The 19314-nt window shown below is 47.3% G+C and overlaps 1 protein-coding gene across 4 annotated transcripts in view; it reads right to left on the reverse strand.

The window, feature by feature from the left end:
* ARHGAP35 (Rho GTPase activating protein 35) overlaps positions 1-6132 on the reverse strand; it is a 103875-nt gene extending 97743 nt beyond the window's left edge. For all 4 annotated transcript variants that reach the window (XM_067556784.1, XM_067556782.1, XM_067556785.1 and 1 more), the window contains exon 1: positions 5890-6132. The gene's annotated coding sequence lies outside the window, so the exon portion shown is untranslated. The remainder of the gene's footprint in view (positions 1-5889) is intronic.
* Between the last annotated feature and the right edge of the window lie 13182 nt (positions 6133-19314).

A 19314-nucleotide genomic window follows, 5' to 3' on the forward strand; every position in this document is an offset into this window, starting at 1 on the left:
TGCTCTGCTATGTGAAAGACAAACACTGGAAGCACTTTAGAAGCAGCAGACTGCCCCTAGGAGGGAAGAGAAAGGAATATGTAAAGCATTACTAAACGGTGACCCCTTCAGCCAATTGAGCAGCACTGATGGACTCCCTGGGGAGAGGGGATCCTGCCCAGCCATCAGCAGAATGATAGAAGCTGAGAGGCAAGGCCAAGAGACAGCAGCAATAAAAGAAGGGGAAAGAAGAATCATCATGGTTTCTTCAAGAATGTGGATGACCACGATGGTTAAAAAATGTACATCACCAAAATATCACAGAGTAAGGCCATTTGAAAGGATTATGATCTTAAATCCATAGGCACATATTACCACACACTGTACCTCAGGGAATTAAAAAAAGCAACTGTGATAGCATAACCAAGGGCATTAGATGTGCACCATCATATTTGTCAGGAAGGACTCAGAATTGTGGTAGACAAAAACAATCAGATTTTAGTTTTTCAACAACTTCCAATGGACTCAAGAAAACTGAAAAAACCAAAAATTTGAGTAATCCTGATCAGGAGAAAATAATTTTTTTTAAAAAATCAGGACAGAGAAAAACAAACCAGAATTAAAGCCTGAGTAATAAAGCATATTACAGCACTTTCCTCATTCCATTATCAAATGCCACTAAAAGACAGACCTTGAACTAGAACCCAGATGACAGTGTTGTATAAAACTCCAAACTATAACATATGACAAAGGTAAACATCACGATGTCACATTTCATCTGACAAAATGGGTTGCAGCCCACGAAAGCTTATGCCGGCAGAAATTAAATTTGTTAGTCTTTAAAGTGCTACAGGACTCTCGTTTTTATTGCAAACTAAGTTGATCTGGGCATAAACAAGACAAAGACATTTAACCTCAGTCATGCAGCCCTCAAATTCACTGACCACTGGAGCTAAACCCACCATCTTCCAGCATTTGTATCCAATGACTGTTTACTGGGCAAATGCCAATTTCACAGGCCCACAGCTAGTCCTCACAAAAGATTTTTTTTTCCATTTATCAAATGGGTTCATTTGCATTCTTTTACTGACTAATCAGTGCTTGAATCTCACATCAGTCAGCAGGCTAACGAAATAAATCAATGAATCCAGGCCATTAAAAATTACATCACAATAGCAGCATCAGCGAGCAGTCCACCTATAATCTAAGCAAGCATCACTCCAAGCTCTATCAGGCCAGATGAAAATGTCAATTATCACTAGTTCATTTAGATATCCTATCCCCTATAAAATCACTATCACATATAAAAGCCCTTATTTGTCTACAAATCCAGATTTTAAGAATAATTGTCTGAAGTCTAGTAATTTCATATGCAACGTATTATCCACTTTAATTTGTAAACAATTTGTTACCAAAAAGGTCTTTTTAATTGCCTATGGCGATTAAGGAAATAATTGTTTTCTTTATTCCTGTGAAGTGTGATCACTCCCATAGTTGCCTTGTGTCAGTACATGCAGAGGTTCCAATAGACTATGAAACTTTACAACACTGACCTATCCATGGAGAAGGAAACACTGGGATTTAAAAGCTTTTCCTTAGAGTTTAATTATAACTATATTTAAAAATCAATACAATTCCAACAGGCTGTTTTAATATGCAACAAAGAAACTTATGGTTTTTTATCATGGTCAATTTATACATCAGTTAGACTAATTTTCAAAGTACATAACAGGATATGGTGTATATTGTGTACTGTATGGCATAGCTCTGCAAATCTGATGCTGTAAAATGACTTCAGTTTTCCCAAAGGGAGAAATAATTCTTCATATTTAAAGGAACACTTGAGTATAGATGTTTTCTGCTTATCTAAAGAAAATGATTCTCAAAGCTCTTTAAAAAAAAATTTAATTTAGGCCTTTTAGAATGCATTGTGTTAGCACAGGATGGGACATTCATTCTCTTCATTGCACAGAGACTTGGTGCTAGCTGAATATGTTGTATTCACTTTGCAGAAGAGTCCAAATAGAGATTGCATCAATATGGCAACTTCTGTTTTGGGAGAGTGGCCATGTATTCAAAATGCAGTTCAACTTGATGCTAAGACAATCAGAAGTTCAATGTGTTGCCTTCTGGCTACCAAAAATTATCTCCCCATGTACTCGGTTCCCCACACCTTCCCCCGAGGTAGGCACTGTCCTTCCACTGAGGAAAAAAATCTAAATACTACAAGCTCTTACAATAGAGTGCACCCAACACTACAAATGCAGTCTCCAAGGCCTGATATACATGAGGAAAATGCTGTTTTTTCAAAATGTGATAGATAACACATTTTAAAATCCTCGGGTAAACAAGGCCAGTTGTAGTTTTAGCATTTCTTGATAGTTAGATAGAATCAGAATTTAACAAAAGGTAGCGTGTGGAGAAAACAGAATGGGAAGAGCACAATATTTTAAGCATAAGTAAGTTAAAACACAGCTCAGGAGAATACTTTAATGTTGAAAATAATCCCATCATCCTCCATAATCAAGAAATAGAAAGATGTTAAGGTTATCGAAGAACAAATGAAAAGAGCTCTTCCATAATAACCCTGCACAACTCTAGAATTAATATTATGAATATAATCATTAAAAAGTAGAGCTGTGCACATATTGCAATTTTTTAAATAAATATTTCTGATAGTCAAGACATTCAGACCTTCGCTATTGGAGCACTGGATCAACAATGACTCAGCATGAAAAGTTAAGTATTCTTAAAAATGTGTAGCCTTAATTACAAAGGCAAAACATTGTCTAGATTTCCCCCAAAATATAAATTAATTTCCATTTGAATTACTGAAAAAAGAAACAGTGCATGTTTTTGTTGTATTGCACCTGTGCAATGCAAACAAGAATTGTATAACCAAAACATTGATAAAAACAAGAACTTTACATCCACTTCTATTGTACGTTAACTGCCACCCCTCTTCATTATCCATTACCTCCTTTGGGAGTTGAGCACTCTGGGTGTTACAAAGTGAGATCCAAGCTAGACTGGAAAAAATAAAAGTAACTTTATATCAGAATGAGACACTGAACAACTTTACAAGTCAGGAAAACTAGAAATGATCAATATGGCCATTGCTGCTTTTCAAAGAGGTAATACCCAGCTCCTTTCACAGAAATAATAGCTAGGAACACACCCTCATCACCCACTCCTTGGATAAGAATGTCCTCTGCAACCCAGCTTTACCTTTACTAAAGGGGTTCCAGTGATGAGAAATGCACAATCTATGGAGAAAACACAGCACCTTAGGAAACAAAGAGCCCTACCAACCCGCACATGTAACTATCACAGAAAATATTACCACCACCAGATTCTTGAAGCTGTCAATACATGAACAAAAGCAGATATAAATATATCATTTGCTTTAAATTCCCTCGTTCAGTGTTAGCTCACAGCATGAAAAGCTGCACATCCTACAGTCTTTACAAAATCAGTTACCAGCTCAAGCAAGTAGGGAAAAAAAATCAGCTCCTACTAAATCTGTCTGCTCATTTTATGTAAACCAAGCACAAGAACATACATTTCTCTCTTCCAGTAAGAATGTGAATTATGGTTTTAAAAAAAAAAAAAAAAAGGTTCAAACCTTTAGTTCACCATGCTAAGAAAATATTTACTGCCACATTCTGGAAATCCACACTTGGCAATATTTTCAGACTTCAGAGTCACACTTCAAGAGAATAAACCTGAATTCCTGAGACAAAAATGGTGCACAATTCTGCTCCAGAGTGCAAATGAAACTAAAGGGCCTTTTGGAAGCTGCAGATCAAATTAATTTCCTGATTATAATTATCTGGCTAAAAGAATTCAGCTAAACTGTGTTTTCTGTCTCACCATCTTTGCTAAACGTTCCTCAACACCATTTACAATTAAAACTCATGACTGTCCTACTGATCACTGAAGTTATTTTGATTTACATAACATAAGAATCTTGTTTGGTGACTGTATATCAGTGATACACAGGATTTTACACACACACACACACACACACACACACTTTCTAATCTAAATAAGAGATGATAAAACAAAGTTGACCAGTGTAATTAATCTTGCTAGCCCTTCACAAAATGCTTCCTTAGAGTCGTGATCCAATCCTGCTGCCACTGAAGCTGATAACAAATCTCTAATTAACTTCAATGTGAGCAGGACTAGACCTTAGTAACTGATTATGGGAATTATTATTACAAACATATATAGCTTGATATTCCAAAGGATGTGCTAAAATGGAGATATATGTCTATCTGTCTGTACTGAATGGACAGGTAAAGAGAAATGACCCTCCAAGTAAGCCAATTTATTCTCCTATTTTAAGGTAGAGAATCATTTAAAGTTGCAGTTTCCAATCCCTTTGGTGGCAACTGTCCCACTTTACCAGCCGGTGCCTGATGCTTCCCAATTAACTGTGCATGCTTATAGCTCACTGAAATAACAGGGACCTTCATGAACTTCAAATTTTGCCCTAGGACTGGATAGACCCCTTCTATGGGAGATGGTGAGCAGTGACTAGTAGAGCTGAAAGTATGATAAACTGGTGTCCATCACTTGTCATTCAACTGCATACACTAACCCACCATAGAATTCGTTTCGTGGGATGGAAGTTCAGAGGTGGCCAAGCACTAGGACAGACTAGAGAAGAGACACACATGAACGGGAGGGAGGCAGTGATGGCAAACCAGGGAGAAGGAAAGTCTCTATGGTACCAGTCACAAAACCCAGTAATACCAGTGGCTGGGAAATCAGTTCTCTACCCACATGGGGATGCTGGGAGCCAAGTGAGGAAAATCAGGTCTCTTGTTGTGGGGACAAGGGGTCTCCCTCCTAGCTCAGAGAAATTATATATAACAGAAAGAGTGGGTAAATTTACTCTGGACCCCTCCCCTAGGGAGCACAAAGCAAAGAGGATAGAGAGGGAGAGGCCTAAAATCTGCAGCACTATGCCTAAGGACTAAAGAGGAGAAAATACCTTGAAATCTCCTGGCACTGAGGGTGGAGTAGACCACTCTAGGACATGGGAGGAGTGAGGTAAGGGGTATTAAGAGAAAACCCCCCAAATAATGAACAATATTCCCTGGCCACAAACATATTTCCTCATCCGCCTCCTGGCGCAGGGGAGAGGGCTGCCCCTTGACACCGGAGAAAAAGGATGGGAGAAGACCCCTGGCAGGAAGATGGAATCGCTACCTAGAGCGAAGGAGAGGACCAATGTTTCCTGGCACTGAGGGCTCCCCCATTTAACTCTGACCAAGGGTCACAAAAAGGAATGGGAGGCTGCTTCATGACATTGGGCCCCCAAGTCGGAGAGAGCTGGGCACTTCCCCACTCTGTAAACAGAGGCAACTGCTCACTGCCCCGGCCACAGGGCAGCCAGGTGGGTGAAAGACAAATTCGATGCTTGCCTACCCCCACGTCCAAAGAATGGGGGGGATCGTACCCCTCGCTTCTGGGCCTGAGAGAGGGGGAGCCTCAGCTTCATCCTCCCGACTCCGGCACCAGGAGTCAGGGGCTGGAACGGGGGCTGGGTCACTCCTCCACCTCCAGCCCCTCCCCCATGACAGGGCAGGGATGGGGGGGGTCACTCCCTGTTCTCTAGCCCCCCCCCCATGCCAATGTGGTGGGGAGTCGCTCCCCCTCGACATGCCACGGGGGTGGGGGTCGCTCCTCACCCCGCCCCAACATGCCAGGGGATGGGGGGGTCTCCTTCAACCCCGCCCCTCACCCCCCGACATGCCAGGAGAAATGGGGGGTCGCGCTCCCCCCATGCCAGCTAGGGGGTCGCTCCCCGCTCAGGCCGCGGCAGGGGGTGGGGCCCGGCCCCATTGTTCCCGGCGGCGCAGGGGGAGGGGCCCGGCCCGGCGGGGGGGCGATACCTACCCTGGCGGCGGCGGGTCCGGCCCGGGGCTCCGGGGCGAGGAGGGGAGGCAGGCGGCGGCGCCATGTTTCCCCCCCGGGCGGCGGCCGGGGGCTGACGGGAGGGAGGGCGGGGGCGAGTCCCTCTTGGGGCGGGCTCGGCCTGTAATGGCGGCGGCTCCGGCTGTCGCGGCTCCTTCCTCCTCCCCTCAGACTCCGTCTCCAGTCCGCCGCCGAGGGCCGCGGGAGCGCGCGCGGGCAGCAGGGGGCGGGGCCGGCCCGCGGGTTCCGGCGGCAGCGCGGGGCTGGCGGGAGAGCGCCCGTCGGCGTGCGCGCGACCTCGGGGGTGGGGGCCCGCGCGCGCGCGCGAGAGAGAGAGAGAGAGAGAGAAGAGAGCCGGGGGGGCGGGGTAGGAGCCGCTGCGGCTCCGCCCCACGCGTGACCCCCCCATCTTTCTCCCCCCCCCCCCATGGCTCTTGCCTGGTCCCCTGCCGTGCCCCTCCCACGCCCCCAAGCTCCCTGCCTGTCCCTCACCCCCGTGCCCCCCCTCCACGCTCCCCCACCCCGTGCACACCCCACACATGCCCCCGGGCCTGTACCGCCCCCTCCCCGCATGCTCGTGCCCCCGTGGGAAATAGACTCCCATGCCCAGGTACACGGTGATGGGGTCTGCACTGGCTAGTGGCACCACGAGGACAGTAAATGTCATCACGGCCCTGTGGCAAGCCAGGGCCTGCCCACACCTTGCACCCTGCCTGCAGATCCCGTCGCCCCCTCTCGTGGTAGACGTGGGGAAGGTGCAGAGAAGGGCTGTGCAAATGAGGGGTGCGACAGCTCCAGTGTGAGGAGACATTAATAGGCCTGGGACTGTTGCCTTTAGAAAAGAGACAGCGAGGGCTATAAACTCAGGAACGATGCGGAGAATGTGGCTAGGGAAGGGTTATTTGCTCCCTCACATAACACAAGGGCCAGGGGTCACCCAGTAACATCAACAGGCAGCGGGTTTAAAACAAACACAAGGCAGTGCTTCTTCACCCGCACACAGTCAGCCTGGGGAACTCGTTGCCAGGGGATGTTGTGTAGGCCAAAACTATAACCAGGTTCAAAAAGGAATGAGCTAAATTCCTGGAGGACAGGTCCATCAAGGGCTGTGAGCCAAGACGGGCAGGGACACAATCCCATGCTCCAGGTGTCTCTAGCCTCTGACTACCGGAAGCTGGCACTGGAGGACAGGGGATGGATTGTGCAATAATTGCCCTGCTCTGTTCATTCCTTCCGAAGCCCCTGGCGTTGGCCACTGTCGGAAGATAGGACACTGGGCTGGATAGATCATTGGTCTGACTCAGTGTGACTGACCTTATGTTCCCCTCCCATGCATGCTCCACACATGTCCCCAGGCCCCGTGACCTACCCTCCACTCTGTGCACTCTCCCACCCTGTGCACACCCCATGCAACCCATGCCTCTCTCCTTCCCCACCCCTTGTGCATGACCCCCCACCCTCTCCTTGTGCATGCCCAATGCTTGCCCCCCATGCCCAGTGCAAACCGGGTGCACTCTCCCTCTCCCTCTCCCTGTGTGCACTCCCGCCCCTCCCTTTTCCCTTGTGCACGCCCCACACTTACTCCCCAAGCCCTGTGCACACTCCATGCAAACCCTCGCACTTCATCCGACCCCACGCCAGCCCCTCGCCTTTCCTAGGCACATCCCATGCAGCTCCCACACCTCCCCTTCCCCTTGCACATGCCCCACGTGTATTCCCCGCATCCCAGGGAAACCCCCTCGCTCCATTCAGCCCCACATTCCCATGCACACCCCCTATATACATCTCTGCAGGCAACCCATTCTCCTTCCCCATGCAAACCCCACATGTATCTGCCATGCTGCACTCATAGCCCATGCAACCCTGACACACACCTGTCCAGCCCCATCCCCCTGTGCACGTCCCCTCTCCTCTGCACTGGGCAGGCCTCCCCAGTGCCCCATAGAAACCCACCTATGTCCCATCCAACCTTACATCCTTGTGCATGTCCCATGCACACGTCACCCATCTGGGCACAGCCCATGAAATTCTACGCCCTATTCACACCTGCAGCCTCTGCAAATCCCACAGACTGTGGACACAGCCCATGCCTGCTTTACATCCTATTCAGAACCAACCTGCCCCTTTTCAACTCCATGCACTCTGAAAATACTCCCCAGCTCATGCACAGCCCAGGCCACACCCCCATACCTAGGTTTGCCACGTGTCCAGGTTTCCCCAGGATGACCCCTGTTTTGAGGTAGCTGTCCCAGGAAATCAGTCCGGGTGCTCAGTGCACATGGCCAGTTGTCCACTTTTATGGGCTCAGGATCATTTTGGGCATCACAGTTTTTTGTATCTCAGAGGTGGCAACATTTACCCCCACCCCACACAAAGCCCTCCACAAAAGGCCATGTCTTATTTACCACCCCTGTGCCCCATCCAACCCCACAGCCTGAGAAAGCACCCCTACCCTCCCACATGCACACTCAGGCCATGCATTTTCCCTGTCTCATGACCACATCCCATCCCACCTTGTGCACACATGGGACAATCCTCCATTCGCCACCCCTTTCCATCACCTCCTGTGCACACCCCAGGCACTCGCTCCCCCATCCAACTCCCCAGCCTGTGCACGTCCTAAACAACCTCCCATTCTCCAACGCGGTCCCCACACAGCTCCCCTGGTCCTCTATGCCATTTTTATATAATGCATAACCTCCACACAAAAACTTACGTGAATCCAGACAATGTATAACCCTGTGCAATTCCCCCCACCCCCAACACACACACACCTCTACCCACCTCCCTGTGCAATCTCCATGCACACTTTTGCCTTGTACTATCTTCCCCTCTGGCATTTCTGCTAGCCACAGGGCGATACAGGCACCTCCCCTACAGAAAAAGGGAGGGATGAAAGGCACAGGAGCTAGCAGGGCCCTGATGTGCCATCACTTTGCAAAGCAAATGAGCGGTGGGGAGAGAGTCTCTGCTTGCAACGGGTAAGGTGGTTCTGCCCTGTGTTGAATGTCTCCTAGCAGGATTCAGGCCTGCAGAGAAAAGGATGGTCTTATGCCAGCCCTAGCAAGCTGGAAAGTTTCCTTTTTCTACAGCCCTCTAGCCTTGCATTATTTGGTAGTTTGTTACAGCAAACAACTGCCAATGAAAATGGAAATCGTACACACGAATGGCCTGTAATAATGGATCAACCAACTGTTCTGTAAGTAAAACATAAATTAGACCAAAACTGAGCTAGTTCCATAACAGACCGGGGAACCCGAGACTCCTGACATCCTCCATGAATGGGGCCCTTGGCTTTCTGAATTAATCTGACCCTCTTTGCATACTGCTATTAAATGCTCCCCTGCCCTTTTGCTCCCAAAGGGTCTCCCACCTAGTCGGGAGTTCCAGCAAATCTCTCCTCCTCAGACTCTTAGCGGTCAGTACTGGCCTTAATTATATTTCAAGACACAGAGGGGAGTTATTACAGCTCCGCATCTGTCTTATTGCAAAGCCACAGCAGCAAACTCCATATGCCCTGTGGTTTTCAGTACAGCCCTAGTGTATGCTAAACAAAGAATGCAAATCCGCCTAGCACGATGGGTTGTAATAGCCCATTGCAGACCCCTTTGCATCTGGACCTACACTTTTTCCTCCCTTCCCTTTTGCCATTATCTTGTACAATAATCCCAGCAGTTCTCACAAGCTGAGCAGAGTCAACAGAAGACTGTTCTTGGATTGGAGACTAATGAGCAACCCCAAGGATCTGAAGGCTATGGTGACGGTGATCAGTAGAGGGTTCTCTTCCCTCAGAATCAGCATTGACATCCACGCAACAATGTGTTGCTGGAGGCTCTCTCTTTCAGAGGATATGTAAAACAGCGGCCATGACCCCTGGTGCTGCTGTCTGTCCTGGGGATTTTGCACCAACATAGCTCCACCAGTGCAAATATGCAGGCTGGATTCACTACACTTGTATAAGACGTGGCTACAATAGGGTGTTGCACTGTGTTAGTGGAGTGACACCCTTGTAAGTTTCTCTAGTCTAGACAAGTCCTGAAAAACCCTATCGGCTTTTATTCTAGAGTGGGGATGTCAGCCCCAGTGTCATAGCCACATTCCAAGGGCCAGATCTTTAGCTGGTGTAAAGTGTCATTGTTCCATTGACTTAAATAGAGCGACAACAATTTAGAAGTGTTGCAGTGCTATGCAGCTGTTGCACAACTGGAGTACTGCACCCCAGAGATGGGTGTATTTCAGTGACAGTTCCTTACCTGTTCACAGTGGGGTTGAGAGGCTCAGTAATTTAATGTTTGTGGAGTATTTGGGGATCTTCAGGTGAAAACTGCTAGAGAAAGGCAGAGTATTTTTTTCTTACTTACAAGTAACCTCCAGCGCTCCGTTCAGGAACCAAATTGGAAGCGGCTTGTATCAATTGCCAATGAATTAAATTGGGATTCTGGGCAGATCCCAGGTGAATCTGCGTGGCTGAGAATTCTGAACGCTTTCACTGAGCCCAGCAAATCGTTTTGCATTTCATTCCCACCTCTCATTTGGGCTTTTCATAAAACCCTGATATTTCCTGCTGGACGACTTTAGAGAAAACATCCCCATTGTACTGCACGATCACGGGATCCCCATTGCACCATCATTTCCACTCCTAGAGGAGAGTCTGTGGACTTCCCCCATGGATTCTCTCTGTGATTCCAGTGCAAACTGGCTCGCTGATGGATTGTTTTCCAAACTGCCAGTACCATGAACTCCATCCAGAATTGGACACGTTCCAAGACCCTGCGGCAATGGGAATTTAGCAGATAAGGCACTAATGCATAAGAGGAATCAGGCCCTACCCCAGTAGGATTGAGACTTGTTTGTGTCAGTGGTATGAGGTCAAGTCTCATCAGGTGAGGGACCCTCCTTCCCCTTTCATGACTTGTCTCTCGGAGAAGGTGTGTGTGATTCGAGTTGAGCATTGGGGCAGGTTTTACATTAGTGAGAAGCCATGGAGAGCAGAATCCCTGACTCTGACGGAGGGTGTATGGAGGCGGTGTTGCCTAGTGGAGAGAGCACCAGACCAGGGCTCAGGGGACCAAACAATATTGAGCGAACCCCTCCACCCACATTTCTTGACAGTCTTGCATTTGTCTTTTGCTTTGGGCGGAGACGCATGCCTGTGTTTTGGGGCTGGAGACTACTGTTGTTTCAGCCACTTTTTTACATTCACCCTGAATGAATGGTGGTGGTTATGCCCAACCCAGAACAAGGTTTAAAACAAAAATCACATCTCTAATAGCCATTGTTATATGGGGACAAAATCTATATGCAGATCAGGCCATGGTGAGAGAGGGTCCCTGCTCAAAGAATTTATGATTTAAACAGAGAAGACAGACAAAGAGCAGGAGGAGAAACTGAGGTAAAGTAAGCGACTCTTGACTCCTGGTCCATCACCCATATCCACTAGATTATGCTGCCTTTTGGTTGTTCCCTTGGATAGACCCTAGGGCCCAGATCCTCAAAGATTTTCCCACACGTGATCATAGGAGGGGAGACTAAAAAGATTTGGGCAGATCAGCTTTGAGAAGAGATGACTAAGGGGGAACATGATAGAGGTCAGTAAAATCATGAGTGGTGTGGCTAAAGTGGATAGAGAAGAAAAGTGTTATTTAACCTTTTCCCCAACACGAAAATTGGGTCACTGAATGAAATTAATAGGCAGCATGTTTAATACAAACAAGACAATGTACTTTGTCACACAAGGTACAACTAACCTGCAGAACTCGTTGCCATGGGATGTTGTGATGGCGAAAAGTACAACTGTGTTACAAACAGAATGGGATGTGTTCAGGGAGGACAGGTTCATCAATGCTTGAGGTGACCCTAAATCTCTGATTGCCAAGAAGCCCAGAGTGGAAGCAAGGGGTGGGCGCTCCTGACTTATCAGGTTCTGTGCACGCCCCCTCTGGTACAGGCCACTGTCAGAGACAAGATACTGGGCAAGACAGACAATGATCTGACCCAGTATGGCACCTCTTATGTTCTAAGGCATTTAGACACCTACCTCCTTTGTGAGCCTTAATAATTTCTCCAGGCTAGAAGAAGAAAAGTTGCTAGACCTACCGTTTGGTAGAGGTGGATGGATTACAGAGAGCAAAGTGAAAGGAAAAGACTCTATCACTCTAGCTAATGGAAAATAAACATGATATTTGTCTCATTTATAACGGGAGCCACTAGCCGCCAGCCCTGTTCCAGATGAGCTAGCAGAGGCTGCGGCAGAAATGGCCAAGTGTACAGAAGTAGATCAGGTCTTGTCCATTGATCTGGGAGGTTGAGGAAGCGGTGACAGATGGGAGAAAAAGGCCAAGTGGCTATTCAAAGCTGACCCTCAAGGTGGAAGACATTCTAATTGAGAAGAAAAAGCCAATCCGAGAGCTAGTCTCTTTAAATAGCTGGTCTGGGGAAAGCTGCAATGTCCTAACACTTGTTTGCATGTATTAGGTGTTACTTTTATAGCTCTTTGGAAAGCTCTTCCTCTTTCTTCCAAAACAGTAGAAGCCTGTGTCTGTCTGTCTGTCTGAGGGAAATAACATTTGTTCCTTTACACTGTGTCCATGTTGGAGGAATTTTGAAAGAATTCCCACCAGTGCTCTCACCAGGTGTACTAATACAGATAAGGCTCTGATGCTTTGAGTATTTTTCCTACTGTATTGATTAAACCTGCTGAGGAGATTGTAGGGGAGACTAGAAGTGAGGGCCTGGAAATTCTTGGATGAAAGGGGATAGAGAAATGCACAACATCAGAGCTTTCACCCACAGGTATGCACTTACAAAAGAAAAAAAGTCCCCATGCTGCTTTTCAGCTTACGTTAGCAGATTGTACAGAGTCAGCCGTGCACCCAGGACTTAAAATCTTGTTTGAAAAGCTGGGAGAGAGCCATGGTTCCAGCCCCAGGCCATCCAGCTTTTGGCATTTGAGTGAGACAGCTGGGTCTGCAATCCTTCCTGCTGAGTGTAAATGTATCATGACTATCTATGTAGATTCTTAATACAGATAACGGGCATCCTAATTACATAACTTGAGAGACCGGCACAGTTTCACTTTGCCGGCCAGGAACATGCTTCTGAAAAACACCCATATAATTACCTAATTACCCTGGAGACTGGAGAGATGGCTCGAGATTCATTTCAGACCAGACAGGGAAAGTTTGAAAACCAGGTAAACATTTCTTCAGAAGTAGGGGGGATTTCCATAAACACACAGAGCTACCTGTTAATTACTTGTGTCAGGCCTCCAATGTGCATTTTGCAAACAAAAATGCCAATGAAGACTAAGTCTAATCAGAACAGGAATGGGCTCAGAGAAGAGGCAGGAGAACTAAAGGAGTGGAAAACAAGCATTATAGGCAGAGGCAACACATGCAGGGAGCATCCGGGGTCAAATGCCAAAGTCAGGGCAGGCTGCAGACAGAGAGCAGATTCTCCCAGCACTGGTGGGTAACACTGCATTTAGATTCAAACAGTGCTTCTGATCCCCCACACTGCTTATCCAGAAGCCTGAAAAGAACTACACAGCCCCCCTTTATTGCACTTCAGTCTCTGGCTCCCAGTCAGCAGCTGGGTCCAGTAAAGAGATAAGTTATTTAAACTCTGTTCCCTTTGCCAAAATGTTCTCCTGATCCCCAAAGGGTCAGCCACATTACTAAATCAATAAGAGTTTGGCTCTTACCCCAAATGCCACGCTGTCAGGCAGTCCTTTAGCAACTAAACTAAAGGTTTATTATAAAAGGAACAAACAAATAAGCAGAGAGATGTTCAATGAGTCAAACAATCAGATGCATACAAATGACTTTAAAGTTCATATCTATCAGGTTCTCAGGAGAATTGTGGAGTTTGCAGGCTGGTATAGTTCCTCTGATGTATGTACATCCAGTCCCTGGATGGGTCTCAGTCCTTTGTTTCACAGCTTCAGTTGTAGATGAGTTGATCCAGAGGTAGGAAGCAGGAATGAAGACAAAGATGGAGATGGTGCAGCTGCATTTTATAGTTTCTGCCATGGGGCTTGTTTCAAAGACAAGCTCACAGCCCATGGGCTGGGAAAGGCACTTGCAGTCTCCCTGACCACAGGCATGTCCCTACATTGTCCTGGTGACTCAGAAGGGGCAGACCCTGAGTTCTTTCACTGCATTCATTATACATTTGAGTTCCCTTGATGGGCCATTGAGCCAGCTTAGTTCTGCTGCCAGCCTGTCTGGGGGCGTCCCCCAGAAACACAGCACAATTTGAAATACAAATATACCAGACATCTTTAGAACTCCTAATACAAAACTGATACATACATATAAACAATATTATTATACTTAGCAAATTATAACCTTTCCAATGGTACCTGACGCAGCGTATTTTGTAAGTCATTGTCATTTTGCACTATTGATATCAGTAATATTGTAAATGATTACTTATATTCCAGACAGCATCACAGCCTCCCCCCCACCCCGTTTGCTGCTTGGCAGGCTCAGTAACATGGCTGAAGCTAGCTGCCCTCACTCTACCTCCTCACTATCTGCAGGAATGGGTCGTTTCTGCTTATAGGGTTCATCTACACTGCAGCTGGGCAGTGTAATTCCCACTTGGGTGGACATACACGCACTAGCTCTGCTTGAGATAGCACCTAAAAATAGCAGTCTATCGGTACCTACCTGGGGAACAAATATTTGGTCATGGTCTCTTCAATCTAGCGGACAAAGGCCTAACACGATCCAATGGCTGGAAGCCATTTCTAGTGAAGACACAGTCTAGGGGAGGTTTTTCACCACTTCATTGATTTGCTAATCTCTGTTGCCTTTATTGTTCTTTAATCTTCCCACCCTGAATCCAGGGGCTACAGTCGTAGAGTTTCAGGCAAAAAGGGACCATTAGATCTTCTAGTCTGACCTTCTGTAGTGTGAACCCATTGCCTCTTGTCCTGTCCTCTCTGGCAACAGAGAACAATTTTTCTCCATCTTTTTTATGGCAGCCTTTCAGTATTTGCAGACCACTATCACGTCCCCCTTTAATCCCCTCTTTTCCAAGCTACACACACCCAGTTTCTCCAGCCTTGGCTCATATGGCTTGCATTCCATCCTTTGATCATCTTTGTCACTCGCCTCTGGATCCTTTCCACTTTTCTCCACATGCTTTCTATACATTGGTGACCAAAACTGAACACAGTTCTCCAGCTGAGGCCTAGCCAGCACCCAGTGCTGATACACCATCAAATCCCCTCTCAATCTTCTTTTGGATAAATTACTCAGATTGAGCTCTTTAAATGTCTCATTGTAAGATATTTTCTCCAGCCTTATAGACTGATAGATTTCTGGGGCAAGATTGTCTTCTTTCTTATTTTATCTGTAAAGCCCCTAGCAGAATGGGAATTCAAGCCCTTGATTGGTGTTCTTAAGCACTACTGCAACATAAGTAACAGAGATTGAGGATGTTGCATTCTTAAAGAGGTTTTTTTTCTTCCAAGTGTTTAAGTTTTGCGGTAACAACAAAAAGCAGAGTTTTAAAAAGTTTGGGAGGGCAAATCATTTCCTCTGTGTGTTAAGCAGGTTCCATGTCCTTAGCATGGATGATGTCCTAACCCTATCTGTCCTCGAGTCTTCCATCAAAACTTCCACGATAGACAAGACCTGAATTTCTAATTGGGGGTGGGAGAAAACAGGCAGAAACTATTTTTCTTTGAAATAAATAAATACAAAGTCAGGCTACCTTTAACCCTCATGAAACATTAAAACAAACCAATTTTTTTTCTTTTGCCAGGTTTCCTTTAATGCAGGCTGTCTGGCTTTCTTCAGCAGGTGCGTTTTCTATTGAAGTGGCTGAGTCAAGGGGTCACAGAATCAGGGAGAATTATTTCTGTGCTATTTGAATTGCAATGGCTCCGGAAACCCACATCAGGGTGGGGCACTGTAAACTTCACCCCGGATCCCCAAAAGAAGTTACCTTTAAGTTACCAACACCTTTAAGGATCAGGGCCTTTCTGTCTAATTTCTGGTCTTTATTTGTCTTTGTTTGTTCCCTGCTCCCCTCCTATCACAGCGTGACTGACCCTTTAAGGACAGATGGGTCCAGCCCCACATGCAGTGCAGCAGCTCACCTCCCCAGGTAGAGAAAAAGACCAATGTCACATGACAGGCAGGGCAGGGGAGGGGGAGATAAAACAGAAGTCTGTAGAAAGCTAGAGGGGAGTAGGAAGAAAAGCTGCTGCTCCATACAGAGCAGGGAGAGACCCACAGGAACAAGTCTGAGCACCAGAGCCTGGAAAAGGCAAAAAGCTGGACCCAGAGAGTAGGCTGAAGAGTGCCTAAAACTTAGATGGACCCACCGACCCTCAGGAAGAAGGGGCTGGGCCCAGCTTGAGATGTGGGGTGGGGGATTCTTCTGAGTTTGTTTTGGACACCCTATAAGGGACTGACATTTTTTCCCCCTTAATGACTTATGCAGGTCAGAGAGTGGTTTTGTTGGTAGAGCTTATATATGTGCCGACAATGAAATAAGCTACTCTCATGGTGGTATAAACTGCATCTCCACTAGCAGATGCTAAGCTAAGGCTTTTGCCACTACAGAAAAATCACACCCATAACTAACATCAGTTTCTATTGTAACCCTGGCCCTTAAGCCCAGCGATTCAGAGTCACTCGAGATCACCCAGGGAGTTTGGGGCAGAGCACGGAATTGAACCTACGTTGCCTGACCCCAACCCAGGGTTTTAACTTGATCTACGTGGATTCAGAAAGCCAAAACCTATAGTAACCTTCAAACTCACCTTCCAGTCATTGTGGCACAACAAAAGTCCCACCACGGAGTGTGTCTACACTACAAAACAAGGAGCATAGAATCCTAGAAGATGAGGGTTGGAAAGGACCTCAGGAGATCATCTAGTCCAACCACCTGATCAAAGCAGGACCAACACCAACTAAATCATCCCAGCCAGGGCTTTATCAAACTGGGCCTTAAAGACCTCTAAGGATGGGGATTCCTTCCATCTCAGGATTTTATCTTGGGTTAGCTAGCTCAGATTAAAATAGCAATGAAGACACAGCAATTTGGCTTTTAAGTCAGGTTAGCCACTCAAGTTCAGTGCCAGGCTGCCCTTTAATTCAAGCTGCTTAGCCAAGTTAAAAGCCAAGTTGGTCTCTCTGTTGTCAGTACTAGTTTAAGCTGTGTTAAAACACCCCTTTTTCTGAAAATGTAGACATAGCCATAGGTCATTTACAACTAAACTTGAGAGCGACCTGAAAATAAATTCAGGAACACTGCTTTGGCTAATAAGGACCACTCAGTCTTTTAATTGCCTTAATTCCTCTGAATGAACAATACAAGTGTGTACAGGAAATAGCTCTCAGCCAGCCCTAGGAAACAGGCTTTTATCATAGACACCTCTGTGTTGAATACCAGACCAATGCAGGAACACTATAAACAAACAGTTAGAAGCTATTGACTGCACCAAGTGCCAGAAGCAAGACAGCTGGGTTAGCGGATGATGTCCTGAGGGGTGGGGGAGGATGAAGGAACCAAGATCTTGATCTCTGCTGGGCAAATCAATGCAACTCTCCCTCCACTCCCATTTAAAGCATCGCCACCAAGCAGTAGCTGCAAACAGAGCTGGCATTTGTCTTTCGGTACGATTTTCTAAAGTATGGAGACTAAAGTATGGAGACTGACTATATTCCCAAAGATATTTAGGTACCCCAGGCATTCACAAAGTCCCTGCTCAGCTGCCTCCTAACCCTGGAGGTGCCTACATTTCTGCCAATTTAAAGCTCCCAAGGCAGCTAAATTTCAGCTGCCGGGTGTGTGCCCAGCCACCTACTTCCTGGCACAGTCCAGCAGTGCAGCGCCTAGCTTATCTCTAAGGCTCTGCAGGATTCACAAACTAGGCATCCCCCCATAAATTGCTTTTGGGCCTCAATCTGCTGGCTGTGCCCACACCCAACAGCCAGAAGGGCAGGGCACTCACTTGGGCAATGGGAGACGCAGGTTCAATTCCCCTCCCACCTGAGGTGAAGAAGGGATTTGAACCTGTTTCCCCCTCCCGCCCAGGTGAGTGCCCCAACTACAGGGTATCAGTGTTGGGTCGCTCAGTCTCTCCTACTGAAGCTGTTCCGCTGTGTATAAATACTTAACTACACCTGGGGCCAGAGAGAGACTACCTCTCGCTCAGTGGTTAGGGCACTCCCTGGGGATGGGAGACCCATGTTCCAGCCCTGTGCTGCAACGTACACTTAAACTACAGTAGCTGACACACAAGGGCAGGACAAGCTCTGGATTTGACAACATGACAATAGTCACTGTGTGCCCTGTCTGGCAGTCTCATAGAACAGAAAGACACATTTCAAGGAGAGGGCAAGCTGAAGGTAGAAACAGCCCCCAACGTGCTGCCCATGTGACTACTGAAACACTGAGGTCCATTAGCCCTGGTTCTAGTGAAGAAGGAACAGGCAAGCCTGCAAAGAAGAGGCATCACGACACCTGTGGAAAGCAGCACCCAAAGGATCAGCAATCTATTTGTGGTAGGAAAACCGTCAGGTAACCGGAGGATCTACACAGAGCACTGGAAAGAAGTCACTGCCTGTTAAGGATGGAGGACACGCTAGCCAGGGCAAAAGTGTTGAGTGTTTGTGATGGCAGGACTGGCTGCTGGCAAACTGAGCTAGATGTGCTACAGAGCCACCTTTGCCGCAGCTTTTGGCACATACTGCTGAGTGCAAACACCTGTGGGTGTCCGCCCGGCCCAGAGGTGTTCCAGCATAAACTGAGCCAAGCACCAGAGGGACTACAAGCCACCCAGATTGTCATTCTGACTGTAGGAGAAGATGTCAAGGAAGAGGCAATCCAGAATCTTGGTACCAAGCTGTGGCAGCTCCTAAATGGGGGCCAGGAGCAGGGGACGAGTCTGAACGCCAACAAGCAGCAGTGAACTGAGGTGCCCTCCATCGGCCCTCTGTTGACCCCCGAGAGACTCTGGCTAGACCCCGAGGAACTGAGAGCCAATCAGGAAATGACCAGAGCAGAGAAGCATCATGAAGAAGCCCATCTGAGCAAGTACAGGGAATGTTACTGAGACTCTAGCACTATGAGGTGGGGCTAAAGGGACGGCGGAGGAAATCAGCACTGGTGGCAGATACACTGAGCAGGGCAGACCTTCCAGTGCACACCCCAAATGGCTTTGTGGGACAGGACAGTGAGTCTATCAACACCAGTGGCGTACTGAGGGGGGGTCAGGCCCTTCACGATGCGCAGGAGATGGGGGATGCAGGAGGCTCTGAGGGTCGCTCCTCAGCGCTCCCCCCCCCCCCGCCTGTGCATCATGAAGGGCTAGTCCAGTGTCCCCCTCAGGCCAGGGGTGAGGTCCAGCGTCCTGTCCAAGCCAGCACGCCCCTCCCCTCCCCA

Source organism: Emydura macquarii, unplaced genomic scaffold, assembly GCF_026122565.2.
Source record: "Emydura macquarii macquarii isolate MOO-44397 ecotype Brisbane River unplaced genomic scaffold, CSIRO-AGI_Emac_v2 contig_1790, whole genome shotgun sequence".
NCBI lineage: Eukaryota > Metazoa > Chordata > Testudines > Chelidae > Emydura > Emydura macquarii.